Source organism: Protopterus annectens, chromosome 8.part0, assembly GCF_019279795.1.
Source record: "Protopterus annectens isolate FY-2018-M chromosome 8.part0, PAN1.0, whole genome shotgun sequence".
NCBI lineage: Eukaryota > Metazoa > Chordata > Ceratodontiformes > Protopteridae > Protopterus > Protopterus annectens.
Genome location: NC_056741.1, coordinates 174,485,327 through 174,504,914, shown reverse-complemented (window position 1 = coordinate 174,504,914; position 19,588 = coordinate 174,485,327). Strand labels below are relative to the sequence as shown.

Here is a 19,588-nt window from a genome sequence, read left to right as displayed (position 1 = left end):
AAGGTAAAGACAGAGATGCATTGTTGAAAACAAAATTCATAAATGGTTTATTGATCACTCATTTCACTAAATATGTAAGCTACACATGTACAAACAGCTGAGTGAACAAGTGCACATGTCCTGTTACTACTGTGGATGAAATGGGACTTGCTTGTATGTACAATTATTTGCATCAGTGCTGCAAAGTTGTTTCTGTGACAAAGAGAGATAAGGCACACCTAGTGTAGTTTGCTGTTTCATTAGTCTGACAGTTCTAATCCAGACTTGTGTAAAAATGTGCAAGGTGTGTTAAAAAGTATATTGTGGTGTTTATGTTTCCTTTATTTAAACGTTATTTTTTTGAGAAATGTGTCTTACAACACATACAGTGAAATGGGTAAATAAATTAAAATTAATATAAGTGGCTTATTTGATAAAGACAGCACAAATTCAAGCTGTGAATTAAGTGTGTGTGTATAGTCCCACATTTAACTTTTAGTGATGAAAACGTATAAAGACTTTTTTTTTTTACAATATTAATACATGCAAAATTTTGCTAATTTCATCTGCACTTTGCTCACCTCCCTGAAAACACAGTGAAATGCCCTAATAATCAGACATCAGTTTCATAAAAGATACATTGTTGCATCTTTTGTTTTCCATCGTGCAAACATACTAAGCACATAACATAGTGATTAACAAGCTTCCACAACACCTACAAGTCTACAACACCTGAAGACAATAGTCAGACATTGTCAGTTTCATAAAAGATACCAAGTAAGAAAAAAAACTGCAGGTAGCACTCCCAGGTAATCAACTAATAACAACAGAAAGGGTGCCACTGGCGAAAGAAATGGATGAGATAGAGTTTAGACACTCGTACTTTATTATAGAAACTGCAGTTAAAATACCATAAACACCTTAAATTAACAATTCGTGACAATTTTCGACAAAAAGAAAATTTACAAAGGGGGTAAATCAAGATTAGGCACATACATGTGTGGACATTGTAATAAGTGTGAATATATTATGAACACCGATGAGATTTACCTTAAGAGTAGAAAAAGGTGGTTAAAGAGTAATGGGTATTATAATTGTGAATCAAAGGGGTTAGTATATTTAGCTGTCTGCCACAAATGCAATCCTTTTTATGTGGGGAAAACAGAAAGGACCCTAAAAAGAAGAATATATGAACATGTCTATGACATGTCCAAGGGTAAAGAAACTAATGCATTATTCAAACATTCCAAGGAATGTGATGGTTGTACATATTTCTTTATGGTACTTGAACAAATTAATAATGATATAAGGGTGGCCCATGGGAGGAAAAATAGAATATAGAGAATTATGGTGGCAAGTAACCCTGGAATCAGGGAAAAGTCCAGGGTTAAATGATTATATTTCTATTTTGCCACTTTTAAAACCAAGGGCTGCCAAACTTTGAATTATGTTTAATGAATGCAATATATATTCTCTGACAGAAGGTGGCACTGTTGCCTATAATTTCAAGGTAAAAGGAATTAAATAACCAATTCATGCAATATGTAATTTTAAACATATTTTTATAGTATTTAAAGAAAAAAAATGTATTTATTGTAAATTGAAATATTATGTATTGGTGTTATATTTTATCTTGGTTATATAGAATGGGAAAGAAAGTGAATACAAATATAATGATGGGAATGGAAGAATGTCTGGATATTCATGAGTCTATTTAAATATTTAAACAGAGTATTGGTTTATTTTAAATTGGAATTTTGAATTCATTGGTTCTTGGTTTTTAGAGACATTATAAAAACATTTTTAATGAGTTGAACACACATCTGAAGAAGACTGATCATTTTGGACGAAAACACAAATTGTTAATTTAAGGCGTTTATGGTATTTTAACTGCAGTTTCTATAATAAAGTACGAGTGTCTAAACTCTATCTCATCCATTTCTTTCGCCAGTGGCACCTTTCTGTTGTTCATAAAAGATACATTGTTGCGTATTTTGCTGACCATTGTGCAAACACACTAAGCAGCTTTGGGCAGCAGTTAGCAAGCTTCCACAACAACTGCAGGTCCAGAACAAATACAGACAATATGCAAACATTATTTAATGAAATGTTTGACAGAATTTTGTCTTGTAGCAAATGTAGTGTTTTATGTTTTAAACAAACTCCTTATTTATTTAATTTTTTATTTATTTATTTACTTACTTAATTACTTACTTATTCATATTAGTTTTGTGGGGTGCAGTCCTGAGTACACATGACCAATTTCAGTCTCACTCCTTAGGTAAACCTAATATACAGGAAACTCTGACTTATATAATTACATTAACAAAAGACTGGCCATTGCACTGAAAACTATTTTTACCCAAAAATTCTTTATTGTAGGGGTTGAATGTTATTTGTCATATATTTTCAGCTGGTAGAATTGTTTATAAATCTTTTTAGATGGATGTGTATTATGGCCTAAACTTTAGAATGGAAAGTTGAATCTGATTGAATATAAACTGCAATGTGAATTAGATGCAAATAATTTCAACTTTTTTCCACGTTTCTTTTGTTATGTATCCCTGCTTGTATTTGGTAATCTATACATTTTTTATTTTCTTTCCAGATACTCTGTTGTCAAGAAGCCTGTATCAGTCTGTTCAGAATCTTGCAGAAAAAGATAAGAAATGCTTGGACCTTAGGCTTAGTAATGGGAACCTCAATAAAGAACTGCAAGAAAACAAGAGAAATTTTGCCAAACTTGTCAATAACATTCAATCTGTGTGTGAAGGAAAAGAACCTCCTGATTTAAGAATACATGGTAAAGGTTTTCCATTGTTTATAAAGTACAATGAATAATTCTGAGGTTTGTGAAATTATATTGAAAGTGACACTGCATATTACCTCCGTAGAAGAATATGCAGGGACATGAATGAATACTGAAATTATACCATGCAGAAAACTGCAAAATTGTATACTGCATTTTTAACATACTCGGTAATCTAAACATGAAGTGTATGGCAGAACTTTTAATGGTCATTTTATCAAAACAAAGAAATAGTCATAACTCCATGTAACACAATGTGTGCCAGGTACCACTGATGACAGCACATGCAATATTTTCACCTAACCTTTGCTTCTACTTCCATCATTCATTAATCATCAGTAAAGAATACTCAAGACTCATTTCAGGTATTTTAAGGTTTTTGACAATGGCAGTATAAAAATTCAAATTATTCACATAAACCTGCTACTGTCCCCCACAATCTCTATATATTTTCTTTATTTGATTTTATATATATATATATATATATATATATATATATATATATATATATATATATATATATATAAAACATCAAATATTAGCTGTATCCAAATTCTATACAACTTATATATGGCAGACAAAATAACTACACAATGTGTAGAATTTGGATACAGCTAAACTTTGAGCGTATAATCCAACAAATAAAGAAAATATATAGAGATTGTGGAGCACAGTAGCATTCTTTTATGATTAATTTGCATTTTTAAACTGCCATTGTCAAAAACATTAAAATACCTGAAATAAGGCTTGAGGATTATTTACTGATGATTAAGAAATGATAGAAATAGAAGGAAAGGCAGCATAGTGGCATAATGGATAGCACTGTTGCCTCATAGCAAGAGGATCCCTGCTTTGAATCTTGGATGGGGTGTCATCTATCTGTAGTCTTCATGTCCTCCCTGTGTTTATGTAGGCTTTCTCCAGCTGGTCTGCTTTCCTCCCACATTGGAAAAAACATGCAATAAGTGGAATGAACACTCTAAATTAGCCATAGGTGTCAATGTGTGGTGTGGGAGAAGTACTGTAGCAGGACTAGCCACCCAGCAGTTTAAAATCTTGGCTTTAGATGATTGTCATTGCTGAGGTGATGCCACGACCCCATATGCTAAAAAGGGTGATGGATGGATATATAACTACTTGTAATACTATGGATAACAGTAAAGGATTTATTTGAAACTAGAGAAGTCTAATGACTGGCTGCTGTTCACAACACACACCATGATGCATGATTTTGTCATATTTTGTCATAGTTTATAAAATGTGTAGTAATATGCATTAATACTGCTTAGCTTGACAGACACAATAACCCAACATCAATTCATATCACTTATTTTCCTACCTTTGTGTTTAGAAAAATACAAATCTTTTAAACCTTTGAGTGTGTTTAATTACATGATTAGTTAATATTACCCAATGATCTAATAAAAAGGAAACCGTTATAAAAAAGTCAAATGACGCTTCTTCTTTTCCTGAAAAAAAAATTAAAAAGAAGAAATCAAAATTGAGCAATCAGATTGTCTAGCAATGCACTGATATCTGCACTAAACCATACAAGTCTGGAGTATACAAATGATTGAGTTAAATGCAGAAATTCATGAGTTAGGAATTGAGCAGTGATGGAAGTTCAGTGTAGATAATGTGTACAGTGCCTATGGATGTAAGGAAGCTTGTGCGTATGAAAGTATCTGCTCCAGATGTAGAACTGCTTACCATCTTATAGTCTGTTTAAAAATTCCACTTTCACTGTGGAAAGACTTTCAATAAATACTCCTAGTGATTTGAATATTATTTTGAAATCAAGTCTAGAATATTCAAATCCACTACGTGCAAGTCATTAAAATGGGTCAAACAGGAAACACATGAGGGAATGGAGGATGAATACAGAGATTTCCATCCCAGAATATGCTTGTTCTACTCCAAAATCAGCAAAGTTAGTAGGTTACATTACTTTGTATTTCTCAAAACTGAACTACAGAAAGTCCATCTATCTGAAATAACAACTTTCACAATTATTTTAAAGTCTTAATGTAAACTCCATGCATTATCTAATCCTACAGTCACCCAAGTTCAAAGGTAGATCTTACTATCCTTAAGGTTATGTGCTGTAAAGCATATCATTAACATTAACTCCTCTATTTGCAGAATAAGCCTTTTGAATGCCTTACAGACCAATAAGTGTTTGAGTTCCTTAAGATGCAATGTTAGTCAGTCTCTGAATATTGTGTAGCCTAAATGAGGATAAAACAAAACTAGAATAGGAAATGGGCATAGATAAAAATCAGGAATTATATGAACAATGTGTGCAATGTGGATATAAGAATACATAATTATAATGCAAAAACTGGCACTTAAATATAATGATTTAGTTTTAAAATGCCCTTTCTATTTTCTTCACAAAACTGTTACTAATTCTGAATGGGCTCAAAGTGAAAATACTTAAGGAACACAGACAACACAGCTATTTATGCATAAAAAGACATTTGTTTCTCTGTACATATCCCCTGGCATTAATTTGTCCATACAGTTATCTCCTTCAAATATTATGCAGTTTATTCACTTTAGCTGGTTCATATGTTACACAATTATAACTTCTTTTTTGAGAACGGGCAACCTGTACATCACTACTCTAATGGCACAACAACCATTCACCAGCAGGTTTTTAATGTAATTCTCTAGCAGGGTGGTAATGTCCACTGAAAATCAAGTCTGCTGTTTCATGGCAGCATATTAAGCTGCCGTGGAGCTCAGACTGTAACAGAGATAATGGCTGCCATTATTTTACACTCACTAAGCACAGCTTTTGCTGTTTGGCAAGTATAAAATTAAAATAAGTAAATAAATAAACAGAGTGTGTGGGGGTGTTTATGTCCCTATGTTTGAGAGTGTGTGTTTGCATGAAAAAAGTGAGAGTGATCAAACATTATATTACAATACCTAAGTTACAGTTTTGCTGTTTAGAGGGTATAAAATTAAAACAAACAGATAATGACAAAATATAGAAAAGCGTGTTTGTGAGTGTGTGTGTGTGTGTGTGTGTGTGTGTGTGTGTGTGTGTGTGTGTGTGTGTGTGTGCTTGTAGGTATGTGGCCATTGTGTTTATGATTGTCTGTGTTGTGAGCATATGGGTGCTTGCATGCATGAAACCTGAAGTGTGTGTCTGCATGTGTGTGCCTGCATGTGCTTGCGCATTTGTGTGTGTGTGTGTGTGTGTGTGTGTGTGTGTGTGTGTGTGTGTGTGTGTGTGTGTGTGTGTGTGTGTGTGTGTGTGTGTGTGTGTGTATGACAGAGAGAGAGAGCAGTGGATGCAACTCTTTTAAAATTAAGAGGTATAGATGACTCTCAACATGTTAGCTCAAGAAATCTGGATAAAGCCTAAAGTAATTGGAAGGCAAAGTGTGAAATATAGAGACAGAGTTTAAATATTGCTCTTGTTAAAATAGGAAGTTGCTATAACAGGATTTATGTTTACATGCATATACTAAAGGATATGAAATTCATACCTCTCACCTGTCCCTGATTTTCAGTGACACCCCTGATTTTGTCTTAGATTTTAGCACTACCTTTCTTAATTGCTTCTAAAATTAGTATACTAGGTGAAACAATTGTGAATTATGCCTAATAAATAATGACAACAGAGTTATAATATGTCTTTACTTCAGAAAATGTATATTAATACAAATGCTCTTATTCTGTCAGTGTCTCAAATGAATAGTACAAATATTTTAAAAATGACCCTGATTAATTCTGAATTTGTCCTAATTTTGCTGAGATGTGTCCCTGATTAGTTCAGAACTGTCATAAAGTCTGACACTCAGATGTAATTCATTATTCACTGACTTCCATCCCCCTGTGGTATAGCATTATATACTACAGCAAGTTTGAAACAGTAGGCAAGGTAACTATTTTAAATAAAAATTATTAATATCTGTAGATATATCTCTATATAGAAAGATAGGAAGACAGGTAGCAATTAAAAATCAAAATAAACAAATGCAAGCCAATTTCACATGTAGCCCATTTCCTAAGCATAATAATGCCCTCCCACCCATTTAAGTTGTCTTGTTAAATACCACTGTCTTTCTAGTTGCCCGCCTCTTATGTTAATCTGACCATACATCTCATTTCTCTCTACTTTCACTGGCTTATGTGAGTAATCACAAAATCATCACTTTTGAAATCCCACCCCTTCAATTATTTAAATTTATTGGCCATCCTATAGTATTTCATAGTACCAAAATACAAAAGTGACCACCCCTTTCAGTCCATCTTGCTGTTTTAAAAATAGTAACTCTCCACTAAACCTTAACTTTTTAAACAGGTAAAACTCAAGTTACCTACTTTCACATCTAACTTCTCTAGTGCACACTGCAGAGTGCATTCTTTTCAATCTTACCTGTAAGCATCCCTGTGACTAGCACTTTCTCTAATACCTGCTGGAAAGCACTAGGAAGCCTTAAACTCATACAAACACTGAACTCTCCTTGTTAACAAGGAGAAATTAATAGTAGGCACTAAACAGCCTATAATTGCAAAGTACCTTGCTAAGGAAACAGCTCCTATACTTTACAAAGAAAAAAAAAAGCCCCAAACCAGGCATGTCCAAGGGTCAGCTTCCGGTGATTTCTCCTGTCCACCTGGTGAATCTGGGCATACTGGGGCAATGCAGCAATTGCCTCATGTACACAGACAACCCTCTCCTCCTACCACCCAACACTACAACCTGTGAGAGATGCACTTACATAGCCAAAATGGAAGCAAAGCTCTCTCCACCCAAGACTGTGCTAAACAGTCAAGAGGAGAAGGTTAACACCCACACTACACCTCAAGCAACCCATAGCCCTTCTAAACCCGCACCACCAACACCCACATATAGCAACACTAAATCCACATATGCAGAGGCCCTTAACTGTAACCTGCCCAAGCAAAAAAGACCTCTGAAGCTGAAACGCAAACAAACACCAATCACAACCAATGTGTCACATAGTTCACAACACCAGTGTGCCACCCAGCAACAGCCCCTAAGGCAAGACAATGTACCTAACACTTTAGTCATAGGTGACTCTATAGTCCGGCACACTGATGTCCCTCTCACTAGGTTGAATAAGGAGAAAATTACAGTCAGCTGCCTGTCGGGTGCCAGGATCTGCCACATAACGCATGCACTCAAGTCACTCCACAACAAGTACAAATATGACTCTGTCATTGTCCATGTTGGAGTGAATGACTTGAGATGTACCTCCCTGGACTACATGAAAAGAGACATGGAAGAGCTCTCTGATCATGTGGCCCAGGCAGGTATGACACTAGCCCTGAGTAGCATCCTGCCTTCGCCCAGAATGATACCACAATATAAGGATAAAATGATTGACTTCAACAATTGGCTAAGCTTATGGTGTCATTCAAAGGGGATCCAGTATCTGTCTGCCTGGGATGACATGATTGACAGACCACGATGCTTTGCCAGAGATGGTCTGCACCTGTTGCCCCTGGGATTCAGGTTACTGGCTAAGGCTCTTGCCACCCCTATAGTGCCTTTTTTAGGCAAACTTCAAAGGACAAAATCACCACCATAACAGGTACAAGCATGCAAAATCTGAAGGTAATGCTACTCAATGCTAGAAGTCTAAACCTCAAAATGCACTCTCTCGAGGCACTCCTAAAAATGGAGAACATCGATATCTGTGCAGTAACTGAGACCTGGTTCAAGGCTCCAGAGAGCACCCCTGCAATACCAGGCTACAACTCTTACCACACTTTTCGGCCACCAAACCAGGACCGAAACACTAAAGGTGGAGGAGTGTCAATATTCACCAAGGATATTCACACCACCAGGCTAGTTGCCCAACACAATGTGTCTGAAATTCTCCAAGTGCAACTAACAGTAGGTAAGACTGCAATCCAAATTGTAGCTTGCTACAGATCCCCCACCATACCCCAAGATTCTCACTACACCTTTCTAAACATACTGGAAAATATTAAGATAGAACCAAACACCCTAATACTGGGTGATTTTAACTACCCTGCCATTAACTGGGAAAACTACTCATGTTCCAACACCTTTGCGCAACGGTTCTTGGAATTCATAAATTCCAACGCCCTGGATCAACTAATCCATAGTCCCACCAGGGGCTCCAATATCCTAGACCTGGTCATTACCAACATGGGAAATCAATGCTCCATACCTATGGTCACCCCTCGTTAGTCAGGTCTGACTATAAGCCAATCACCCTTAACATCCACATCCCACCCCACCCCCAGTAAAGAAACCACCATAAAAACTTCTCCAAAGCCAACTTCATGCTACTCAAGTCAGAAGTGACAAACTTCATGACACCCATGCAGACAGGAACTGAAAGTTCAACTGCTGAATCCTACACTATGGCACTGTACGAGCACATCCACTCATGCATGAATCGTGCCATCCCAAATAGAACCAAAATGCTCTCATCCAAAAAAGGAAGCCAATCTGGTGGTCCCCTGCCATAAACAAACTTTACAACAAAAGGAAGAAACTTTTGCAGAAAAGAGGAAAATCCCAGGATGCAAAAAACTCCCTTACTAGCCTCAGTAAGAAACTGAGATGGCTCATAAAATCCTCCAAAGCTAGTTACGAAAATAAAATTGCCAAAGATTCCAAAGACAACCACAAAGCATTCTATAATTATGTCAAGAATCTAAATGGCAATGCTCAGATCTGCTCTGAGCTAAAACAGAATGGCATTAAATATACTGATCCGAAGGATATTGCCAATATCCTGGCAGATCGATTCAGTGCCAACTTCACCCCACTCTCACCCCCTAAATGGCCCATCTCAATACCGGAAGATTGCCAAATTCCAATAATAACGGCCACACAGGTACAAATTGCACTCTCTAAAGCCAAGAATACAGCATCCATGAGACCAGATGACATCCCGGGCTGTGTACTACATGAACTACAATATGAACTGGCACCTCACCTAAGTGTCATGTTTAAACATAGCCTCACCTCAGGTTTCATGCCCACTGAGTGGAGCAGAGCTACAGTTATCCCAATCCACAAGGGGGGATCCACCTTGGATCCCGGAAACTACTGTCCCATCAGTCTGACAAGCCTTATCTGCAAGGCCATGGAGCGTATTATCATGGAACTTATAAACAAAGACATTGGCAACCTTCAAACACTGGACCCCACCCAGTTTGGGTTTGTGAAGGGCCGATCTTGTCTCCTGAACCTGATTGACTTCTTTGAATCAGTCTCCAGAGCCATGGACAAGGGTAAGGTGGTCCACACAGCCTATCTAGACCTTGCCAAGGCCTTTGACACCACCCCACTCTGGAATCATAGATAAACTTACTAAGTTGGGCATAAATCCCTATGTCACCCAATGGGTTGCTAAATGGCTTACTGATAGAACCCACACTGTAAAAGTAGCCGACTCCAAATCCAGCTCCAGACAAGTGACAAGTGGAGTACCTCAGGGTTCAGTCCTGGGGCCGCTCTTGTTTGGCATCTACTTCTCTGAAGTACAGGTCAACACTAAGGGACTCTGGCTAACAAAGTTTGCAGATGACTGCAAACTGGGAGCCATTATTGAATCCACAAATGATGTGGATACTCTACAAAAGGGCCTTACAGAAACAGATGCTTGGTGCCAGAGCCATGGGCTCAAGCTCAATGCCAAGAAATGTATTGTTATCCCTTTGGGAAAAACATGTATCCATGAATTACCATATAGGTGGCAGTACACTAAACACAGAAAGTGTGATAAGAGACTTAGGGACACAGGTGGACAGTGGTCTCACCTTCGATAACCACATCGCCACAACAGTCAGGAAATCCTTCTATGTAGCACACCTCATCACGAAGGGCTTTTCATCCAGAAAAAAGGAGGTCATTGTCCCACTGTACTCATCCCTCATTAGACCCATTATAGAATACAACGCCCCATTTGGTATCTACCTCTCAAGACATCTGCAACAACTGGAAAGGCCTCAGAAATACCTCACTAAAAGAATCACAGGCCTAAAGCAGATGCCCTACGCTGACCGCCTTAAAAACTCCAGCTATACTCTGTCGCATATCGTCTACTCAGAGGCGATCTCTGCTTAACATACAAGGCCATGTCAAACCCAGAGCTGTTGGACATGCTACACTTAAAGAAATCCCAATCCCTCAGAGCTACACGCTCCAGGGATCTAAACCTTGTCATCACAATAAACAAAACATGTTGGAGGGATAGGTTCCTGACCCAGAGACTCCCCAGACTCTGGAATAGATTGCCCATACATGTCAAGCAGAGTGCCTCTTTGGACCTCTTCAAGAGGAACCTTGATGATTGGATGGGAGAAAGGAAATTCACCCCAGGGATCACGTCAGTTGCCCTGCTAGACAGGGGTCCAGGAAAGTAAATAATGTGGGAAGAAATAGCCAGGGAATTGTTATGGCTAGGCTTGTATAGGCCCTAGGGCTGATAGCCTAGTACCAACCTATGAACCTATGAACCTATGAACCCTCCAGCATGTGCATTATTATGTAAATAACACATTTCCAGAGTGCAGAGGCCAGATGCTGCATTATTTCTTGCGTGTTGACATCTTTATATAATATCAAAGTCAATCAACAGGCATCTTAAAACTGAAACAAATGTTATTGAAATGTTTTCTGTCATATGAAAGTTACTACAGGATTAAGTATCACAGCTACAGAACTGAGTAATATAATCTAATCTGTTGACCTCAGCACAGGTTTATGTCCAGTTCCTGTTTCCAACACATAGCAGGATAAATTACTTATACCTTCTCTGATCCAGTTTACAAACGATCATTTGCATAAGTAAAACTAGTCTGCTAAACAAAATAAGATTTCTGCATTATAGTGGGTTTAGTGGCTGTCATTTTGCAGCTCTCAGAATTTTATGAATAAACTGATGGAAATTTGGCATTAATCAATCATTTCCACAAAATTGTTGTAGTCGGCCTCAGTTTAACTGTCTCTTATGTCCATCATAGTTATCTTCAATTAATGTACAATTTCATACATTTGGCAACCTACACTATAAATTTACCCACACGTGGCTCGACCATCTTTTCTATAAAATATACTTCTTTATGCCATTTCCCATTCTTCCATCTTCCATCTCTGTCCAATACACATGACCTTGAAAAAAGGAGAGTTCAAATTTTTACTGAGCAGCATCACCCCCCCCCCCTTTTTTTTTCTTCTGGTCAGTACCAGGTTTTGCCTTTTGTAGTTCTTCATTCTTTAGGTTCCTAGATTTACATACCATGTGAGTCACTCTTATTTAGAAACTACTACATCATTCTGAAATCATGACCTCTTACCTGATGCGGATGGGTCTCAGGCTGTCATGTGTTGCTATTCCCTGTTTTACAGGTAGGTAAACTAAGAAATCTCTTCCTCTCAAAATCCAAAACCTCAAACATGAGCAAACAGGAATTCTGTGGAGGCAATCAAATTTGGACAGATGCAGAACAAAAATGTTTAATTCCATGCACATGCCCCTCAAATTATTAATGATATAATCCCAGTTATTCTCAATGTGGCCAATATACAAATATCAAACATGGGATGGTTAAGGCCGATATAACATCAAACAAGATAGGATAATTCAATTACCAAAATGGAAATTGACTAGACTTAAAGGTGCCCACAAGGGCAGCTAGCCTGGTACTTACCTATGAGCCTAGTGGTTGCAGTCATTATACAGGGAGGCTCTAAAATCTGAACTAATACTTTTTCTCTTTCTGTCTATAAGCAGATTAATATTGCACACATCTATTCCACAGCATTTGTGAAATACAGAAACAATTTGTTTTTAATGCTGTCTTTAAAAATGAATGGAAAGAGAAGGTCAAAACTGACAGTTAATAAAACAGTTATTTTTAAATGTTATTATACTGAAAGAGTCTCCCCCTCCCCAGGAGAAGGTTTTTTTTTTTTTTTGGTATGTGTGTGTATATCACTGTATCCTAAAATAATAGATGCTGAAAGGAGCAAACAAACTTTAAAAGAGTGATCCTTTTCCGGTGCATTCAAAATTATTGTAAACAAGGAAAAATAAAACTAATACCTGCCTGCACCCCCACACCCCCTGCTATTTATATATATGAATTCCATGATTACATAACAGCAGGGTAAAGGCAACCTTCCTTATTCTACTACAACACAATCTCATTCAAATGACTCCTGGTAAAACCTTCACTGAAAAGAACTTTGCTCGTTATGCTATTTGATGTTTTTTTGTACATCATTTTAATCTGCTCAATGATATGTGTGTTCACTCTTCTGAACTGTAACTATATATATCCAAATCTATCCACACACACACACACACACACACACACACACACACACACACACACACACACACACACACACACACACACACACACACACACACACACACATAAACACAGACATGCACACACATTTCCAATTCAAAAAATGTGCAGGAAATGGTGGAATGCATGAATCAAACAATATGCGGCAAATACAAGACTACTTTCAGCACCCTTAAATAATTATTTCCAAGTTATTTTCAATGAAGACAGCAAAAGCAGCAAATTAGGCAGAATCTGAACTGGTTTCAGCTACAAAAGTCCTTGTTCTGTGGACCTAAAGCAAGCACATTTATTGACTTAAATAATTTGCATCATCTATTGCACCGAACAAATTCCAAACACAAACCATATTTCAGAATATTGGGAATACTGTAAGTCATTTCAGGATACAAATGCATTTTAAACACTTCCTTAAATCTAATAACCATAGATTTAGTTAAAACTTAGTAAAGCAAATTACCTTCATTTAACATTTCTGGTCTATAAAAGAGCTCCTAAAGTTAAATCAATATATCTATATCTAGCGATCTATATATCTAAATATCTCTCTCTCTCTCTATATATATATATATATATATATATATATATATATATATATATATATATATATAGGGACCCACTACTAATTACCGAACCTCACTCTGCCAACGCCCAAAATCCTGACATCAAATACCCAAAACACAAAATAACGAAATACCAAAACTGCAAAATTCAAACTACCAAAAACTACACTCAGCACACACCACACACAGACACACACCATCCCCAGAACACAAACACACAAACTTAACCTACAGACAAGCAGGAGTGTACACCCAACACAACCCCTACTTGAATATTCTAACTCCAAGGTCACACTAATCAGACAAGTACATGAATACACCACCACACGTCTACATTCCCCTCGCACACACACACACACACACACACACACACACACACACACACACACACACACACACACATCACAGTCACAGCAAAAACTTGCGCACTACATCCCTACTCAACACAATTTAACAGAAATATTTGCCTGACCTTTGACCATACCGCAACACCTGCAGCACGAATTTCAAACTTGCGATAATCGGGATTTTGAAATTCGCACTTCTGGTTTTTCGGGACTTTGGGTTTTGGCTATATGGTCCCGAAAGTTTGAAATTCAGTATTTCAAACTTTTGAGATTGTGTAGTGTTCCCATATATATATATATATATATATATATATATATATATATATATAGATATATATAGATATAGATACAGATATAGATACAGATATAGATATAGATACATAGAGAGAGATACAGTATTTATAAGACAGTAAAATCATTTCTAAATACTGAAATTTGGAGTGTCTGAGCTGAACCTCCACACTGACAGCTATCAGATGTTAATTTCTGGGCAGGGTTGGATTGAATAAAGCCTGTGCTGTGTGCTAAAACCATCTGCACATTATGCCACAATGTGCACACAGTGGAGCTCTGTTTTGTATGCAGTAAGCAGTTCTGCAAGCTGTGTAGAGCCACACAAATATGGTAAACATCATGGTATGCTAATTACTGCATAAGAAGCTGAACTGTATGCTAATCAACAATCCAAGATGGAGGAGGAGCTGTTCAACAAGCTATAAAACAATTGTGTAGACTCAGTGCAGATTTTCCTGAAAATTCAAAAACCTATTGGAATACAGCAACAGAAAATACTCTACATGGAAACAATGTTAAGTGCTGCTGTTGCTCTTATACATGTGTATGTGCAACAGACCCAAGTCTGTGTTGCTGCAGCTAAGATGGAGAATGGTGTTTAGATCCCATTTAACATTTCAGGGTCTGCATGAGATGGAAATTGCAGTGTGCTGCACTGTGAATAGAGATTAACTACAGGAACTCTGCAACCTCTGTTTTCCTCAACTGAATGCAAGAGCAAACCAAGGGGATTCAAAACACATGGAGACTAAGGTATGTGTAGCATTCAGAATATTAGCTACAGAAGCCTTCCAGAAACCAACAGGGGATATACAGGGGATGTTGGGATGTTACAGGCATTAGCATCCAGAATTCTACATCAATTCCTGAGTGCTATGCTGCAAAATACCATTGACTACATATATTTCCCCATTCTACTGAGGACAGAACTACAACTATGCAGGATTTCTACCTGTAGCATGCTACCTTGAAGTCTTGGGTGACATAGACTGCACACACATTTAAATCAAAGAACCTGGGGAACAGGGTGGGGTGTAAATAAACAGAAAGGGCTTGCACTGCATTAACTGACAAGTCATGTGTAACACTAAGGGAATCATTTTGAATGTGTCTGCTAGCTCATGGTGCTTGGCTCCAACACACCTAAAACAACAGGTAAATAACAGTTTGTACAAACAAAGGAATGCCATAAAATAACATTATTATAAGTGCTTTCAACTCAATTCTCACAAAATATGTGTTTACATTTACAACAGAAAAGTCAATTTTATATAATTGCCAATCACCTCTTACTGTGCACAGCACTCCCCTGGAGGTGTGTATGGGCCATCTTAGAAGCCTAATATCCCTGTATCAATGACACTATAGTACATTACATTTTCCTGAAGTAACATAAGAAAAGTGTAAGATCACCAATTGTAACAATAACACTTATGAAGAAAGATGGCTGTCTATCTAAGAAAGTAAAATGCCCACCAAAAATACCTATGACAACAGTGAACTATAAGAAGTGTATACAGGTAAAGTTCCATTTTCTAATGCATATATATAAAAATTATATTTGTAACTTTATCAAATCTAGCATGCACTTGAAAAATACAATCATACTTTAGCAAGATCATAAGACTTATGTGCCGATAAATCAAAATTAATAGCGATCATCTGTGTTATCCACATACACAAATCTCCTCACCATCAAGTTCCCTAGCTACATGGTCACCTTTTTATAGTGTAGATTCAGGTCTGTGTGCATGGTGGAGATGCAAATGAGGTATGAACTCATTAGAATTGCTGAATCTCAAATATCTGACTTCATGTAGTAAATGTAAACATAGTGTAGGCAATTCCTATGTGTTAGTTGCTAATGGATTGTAACTGTGATTAGTTGTATGAAGAAGGAAGACACAACAGCAAGTCAGACTATCTTACCTGCAGTGAGTGAGTCACCCAGGATACACTTACAAAGTGTAGAAGTAACTGTAGCAAGCTTTAAAATGGAAGTGAACAGCACACATTTCTCATTTTAGTTCACTCATAGCTAAACTCTACTCCCTTTCCTGAAAACTGTATTTTTACTGTCATGTAATGTTATCATACATTTTAATGACAGTGACACAAAATGCCCTACAGCCTGTATGCCTGAGAGTACAGCACAGATAAGAGATGAATGAACACAAGATAAAGAGAAGACAGAGCTGCATCGGTGCAAACAATACTCATAAAGGGTTGTGTGATCACTCATTGCAGTAAATATGTAAGCAACACATGTACTGACAACTGACAACATACAAGTGTTATATGTCTTGTTAATATTGTGGAGGTAATGAGACTTACTTGTATGCAGAATGATTTGTATAACTGCTACAAAGTTGTTTCTGTGCCTAAGAGAAATCAGACACCCCTATTACGTTTTGTTGTTTCATTAGTCTGATGGTTCAAATTCAGATTTGTGTAAAGATCTGCAAGGTGTGTAAAAAGGTGTTTTGTAATGTTGTTTGTTTCCTTTTTTAATATTAATATTTAAGGGAAGTGCAAGTTAGAGCAAATGCTGTGAAACAGTGAAATAAATTAAAATGAATACAAGTTGTTACTGTGATAAAGATATCATAATTTAAAGCTGTAAATCAAGTGAGTGTAGCACACCCAGTGAACACAATGAAACACACAGCACATAGTATATGTCGATCATGGTTCAAGTCCCACATTTAATTTTTAGTGATGAAAACTTATAAAGACTTTTTTTTACAATATTAATAAATGCTGACCTTAGCTAATCTTGTTTGCACATTGCTCAACTCAATGTAAACATGGTGTAATGACTGAGACAACAAGCAGACATTGTTAGTTTCATAAAAGATACATTGTTACATCTTTTGTCTTCCATCACACAAACATGCTAAGCATCATTGAGTGGTGGTCAGCAAGCTTTCATAATGCCTGCATGTCTAAAGCACTGGTGGACAATAGTCAGACATTGTCAGTTTCATAAAGGATGCATTGTTGCATCTTTTGCTGACCATTGCACAAAAACACTAAGCAGTGTTGGGTTGTCAGCAAGTTCCACAACACCTGCAGGTCCAGAACAAATGCAAACAACACACAGACATTATTTAATGAAATGTTTGACAGAATTTTGTCTTGTAGTAAATGCAGTGTTTTATGTTTTAAACAAACTGCTTATTTATTTATTTACTTACTTGTCTGTATTAGCTAGTTGAGATGCAGTACTGAGTACACATGACCACACTCAGTCTCACTCCTTAGGTAAACTTAACATACAGGAACTCTGACTTATATCATTACATTAACAAAAGACTGGCCATTGCACTGAAAACTATTTTCACCCAAAAATGCTTTTTTATACAGGTAGAATGTTATACTTCATATATTTTCAGCAGGTGGCATTGTTTGTAAATCTTTTTTACATGGATATGTGTTATAGCATAAACTTTAGAATGGAAAACTGAATCTCATTGAATGTAAATGGCAATGTGAATTACATACAAATGATTTAAATGTTTTTCCACTTGTTGCTTTATCCTTGCCTGCATTTCATATTCTGTACATTTTTTTATTTTTTTCCAGATACTTTGTTGTCAAGTAACCTGCATCAGTCTATTCAGAATCTTGCAAAAATAGGTAAGAAATGTGTGGATCTTTTGCATCAGTTCTGGAAACCTCAGTAAAGAATTACAAGAAAGCAAACAATATTTTGCCAACTCATCAATAACATTCAATCTGTGTGTGAAAGATAAGAAATTTGTGATTTAAAAACTACCTGGTAAAGGTTTCTCTAGTGTTTACAAATTACTGTAAGTCTGAGATTTTTGAAATTATCTTGAAAATGGGACAGCATATTATATCCCTAGAAAAGTAAGTACAGGGGCATGAAAGAATATCATTTAAATAAGCATCAAAGATTAACCGTATCCAAATTCTGTACAACTTATAGATGGCAGACAAAATTACCATAAAATGTGTAGAATTTGGACAAAGCTAATCTTTGATGTTTAGTCATATAATCCATCAAATAAGGAAAATATATAGAGATTGTGGAAGACAGCAGCAGGCATAAATGAATAATTTGCATTTTTACACTGCCGTTGTCAAAAGCCTTAAGGAACCTGAAATGAGTTTTGAAGATTCTTTACTGATGATTAAGAAATGATAAAAATGGAAACAGAGGTGGCATTGTTGTCTTACAGCAAAAGATTCCCCAGTTTGATTCTTGGTTGGGGTGCCTTTTCTACAGAGTCTGCACGTCCTTCCTATGTTCAGGTGGGTTTTCTACAGGAGCTCTACTTTCCTCCCACATTCCAAAGACATGGAGTAGGTGGACTGGACACTCTAAATTTGCCATAGGTGTCAGTGTGTGGTGTGGGAGAACTACTGTGGCAGGACTAGCCATCTAGCAGTGTAAACATTGGCTCTAGATGATTCATAGGTTCATAGATTTAGGTTCATAGATTAGTACTAGGCTAACTGCCCTTGTGAGACATTTTAAGCCTAGCCAATTATCCCTTGTGAGACTCAAGCCCTACACCTTGTGTTTGTAATTATAGATTTACTTAAAATTTAGTAAAGCAAAATAACTTCTTATAATTTCTGGTTTATAAAAGAGCCCTTGCATCAGGTTAAACCAATACATAAAACAAAATTCATTCTGTATTTATACAATTGGTACTTGACATCACCCAGCAGATTCAAAGTTAAATAAGAATGTATACTTCCTGCTTGTTAAACAACAGTGTGAAATAATACTACCAGAAAGTAAATGTTAGAAACATGCATACATATAATGCCCCAAGCCTTTCTCAGCCAAGGCCAACCTCCCAACCCCTGATTGTAACCATTAAAGTGACACCCCAACCCCATGCATAAAAATGGGAAAAAGGGGTGGTGATGGATGGATATATAACTACTTATACTACTGTGTAAAACCGTAAAGGTATCTTTTTAAATTGCTGGAGTCGAATGACCGGCTACTGTTCACAACACATATCACAAAGCATGATTTCCTCGCATTTTGTCATAGTTTATAAAATGTCTAGTAACATGCATTAAAACTGCTTAGCTTGTCAGACCCAATACCCCAACATCAACTTATATCACCTATTTTGCTGCCCTTGTGACTAAAAAAATCCAAATATTTTAAACCTTTGTTTGTGTTTAATTACATAATTATTTACTTTCACCCACTGGTCTGATAAAAAAGGAAAGTGGTATAAAAAAGGCAAATGACTCTTGTTCTT

The 19,588-nt window shown here is 36.7% G+C and overlaps 1 long non-coding RNA gene across 1 annotated transcript in view; it reads left to right on the top strand.

The window, feature by feature from the left end:
* LOC122807982 overlaps window positions 1–17,987 on the top strand; it is a 194,896-nt gene extending 176,909 nt beyond the window's left edge. The window contains exons 2-3 of the long non-coding RNA XR_006365747.1: window positions 2,588–2,782; window positions 17,922–17,987. This is a non-coding gene — a long non-coding RNA (uncharacterized LOC122807982). The remainder of the gene's footprint in view (window positions 1–2,587; window positions 2,783–17,921) is intronic.
* Window positions 17,988–19,588: the final 1,601 nt, after the last annotated feature.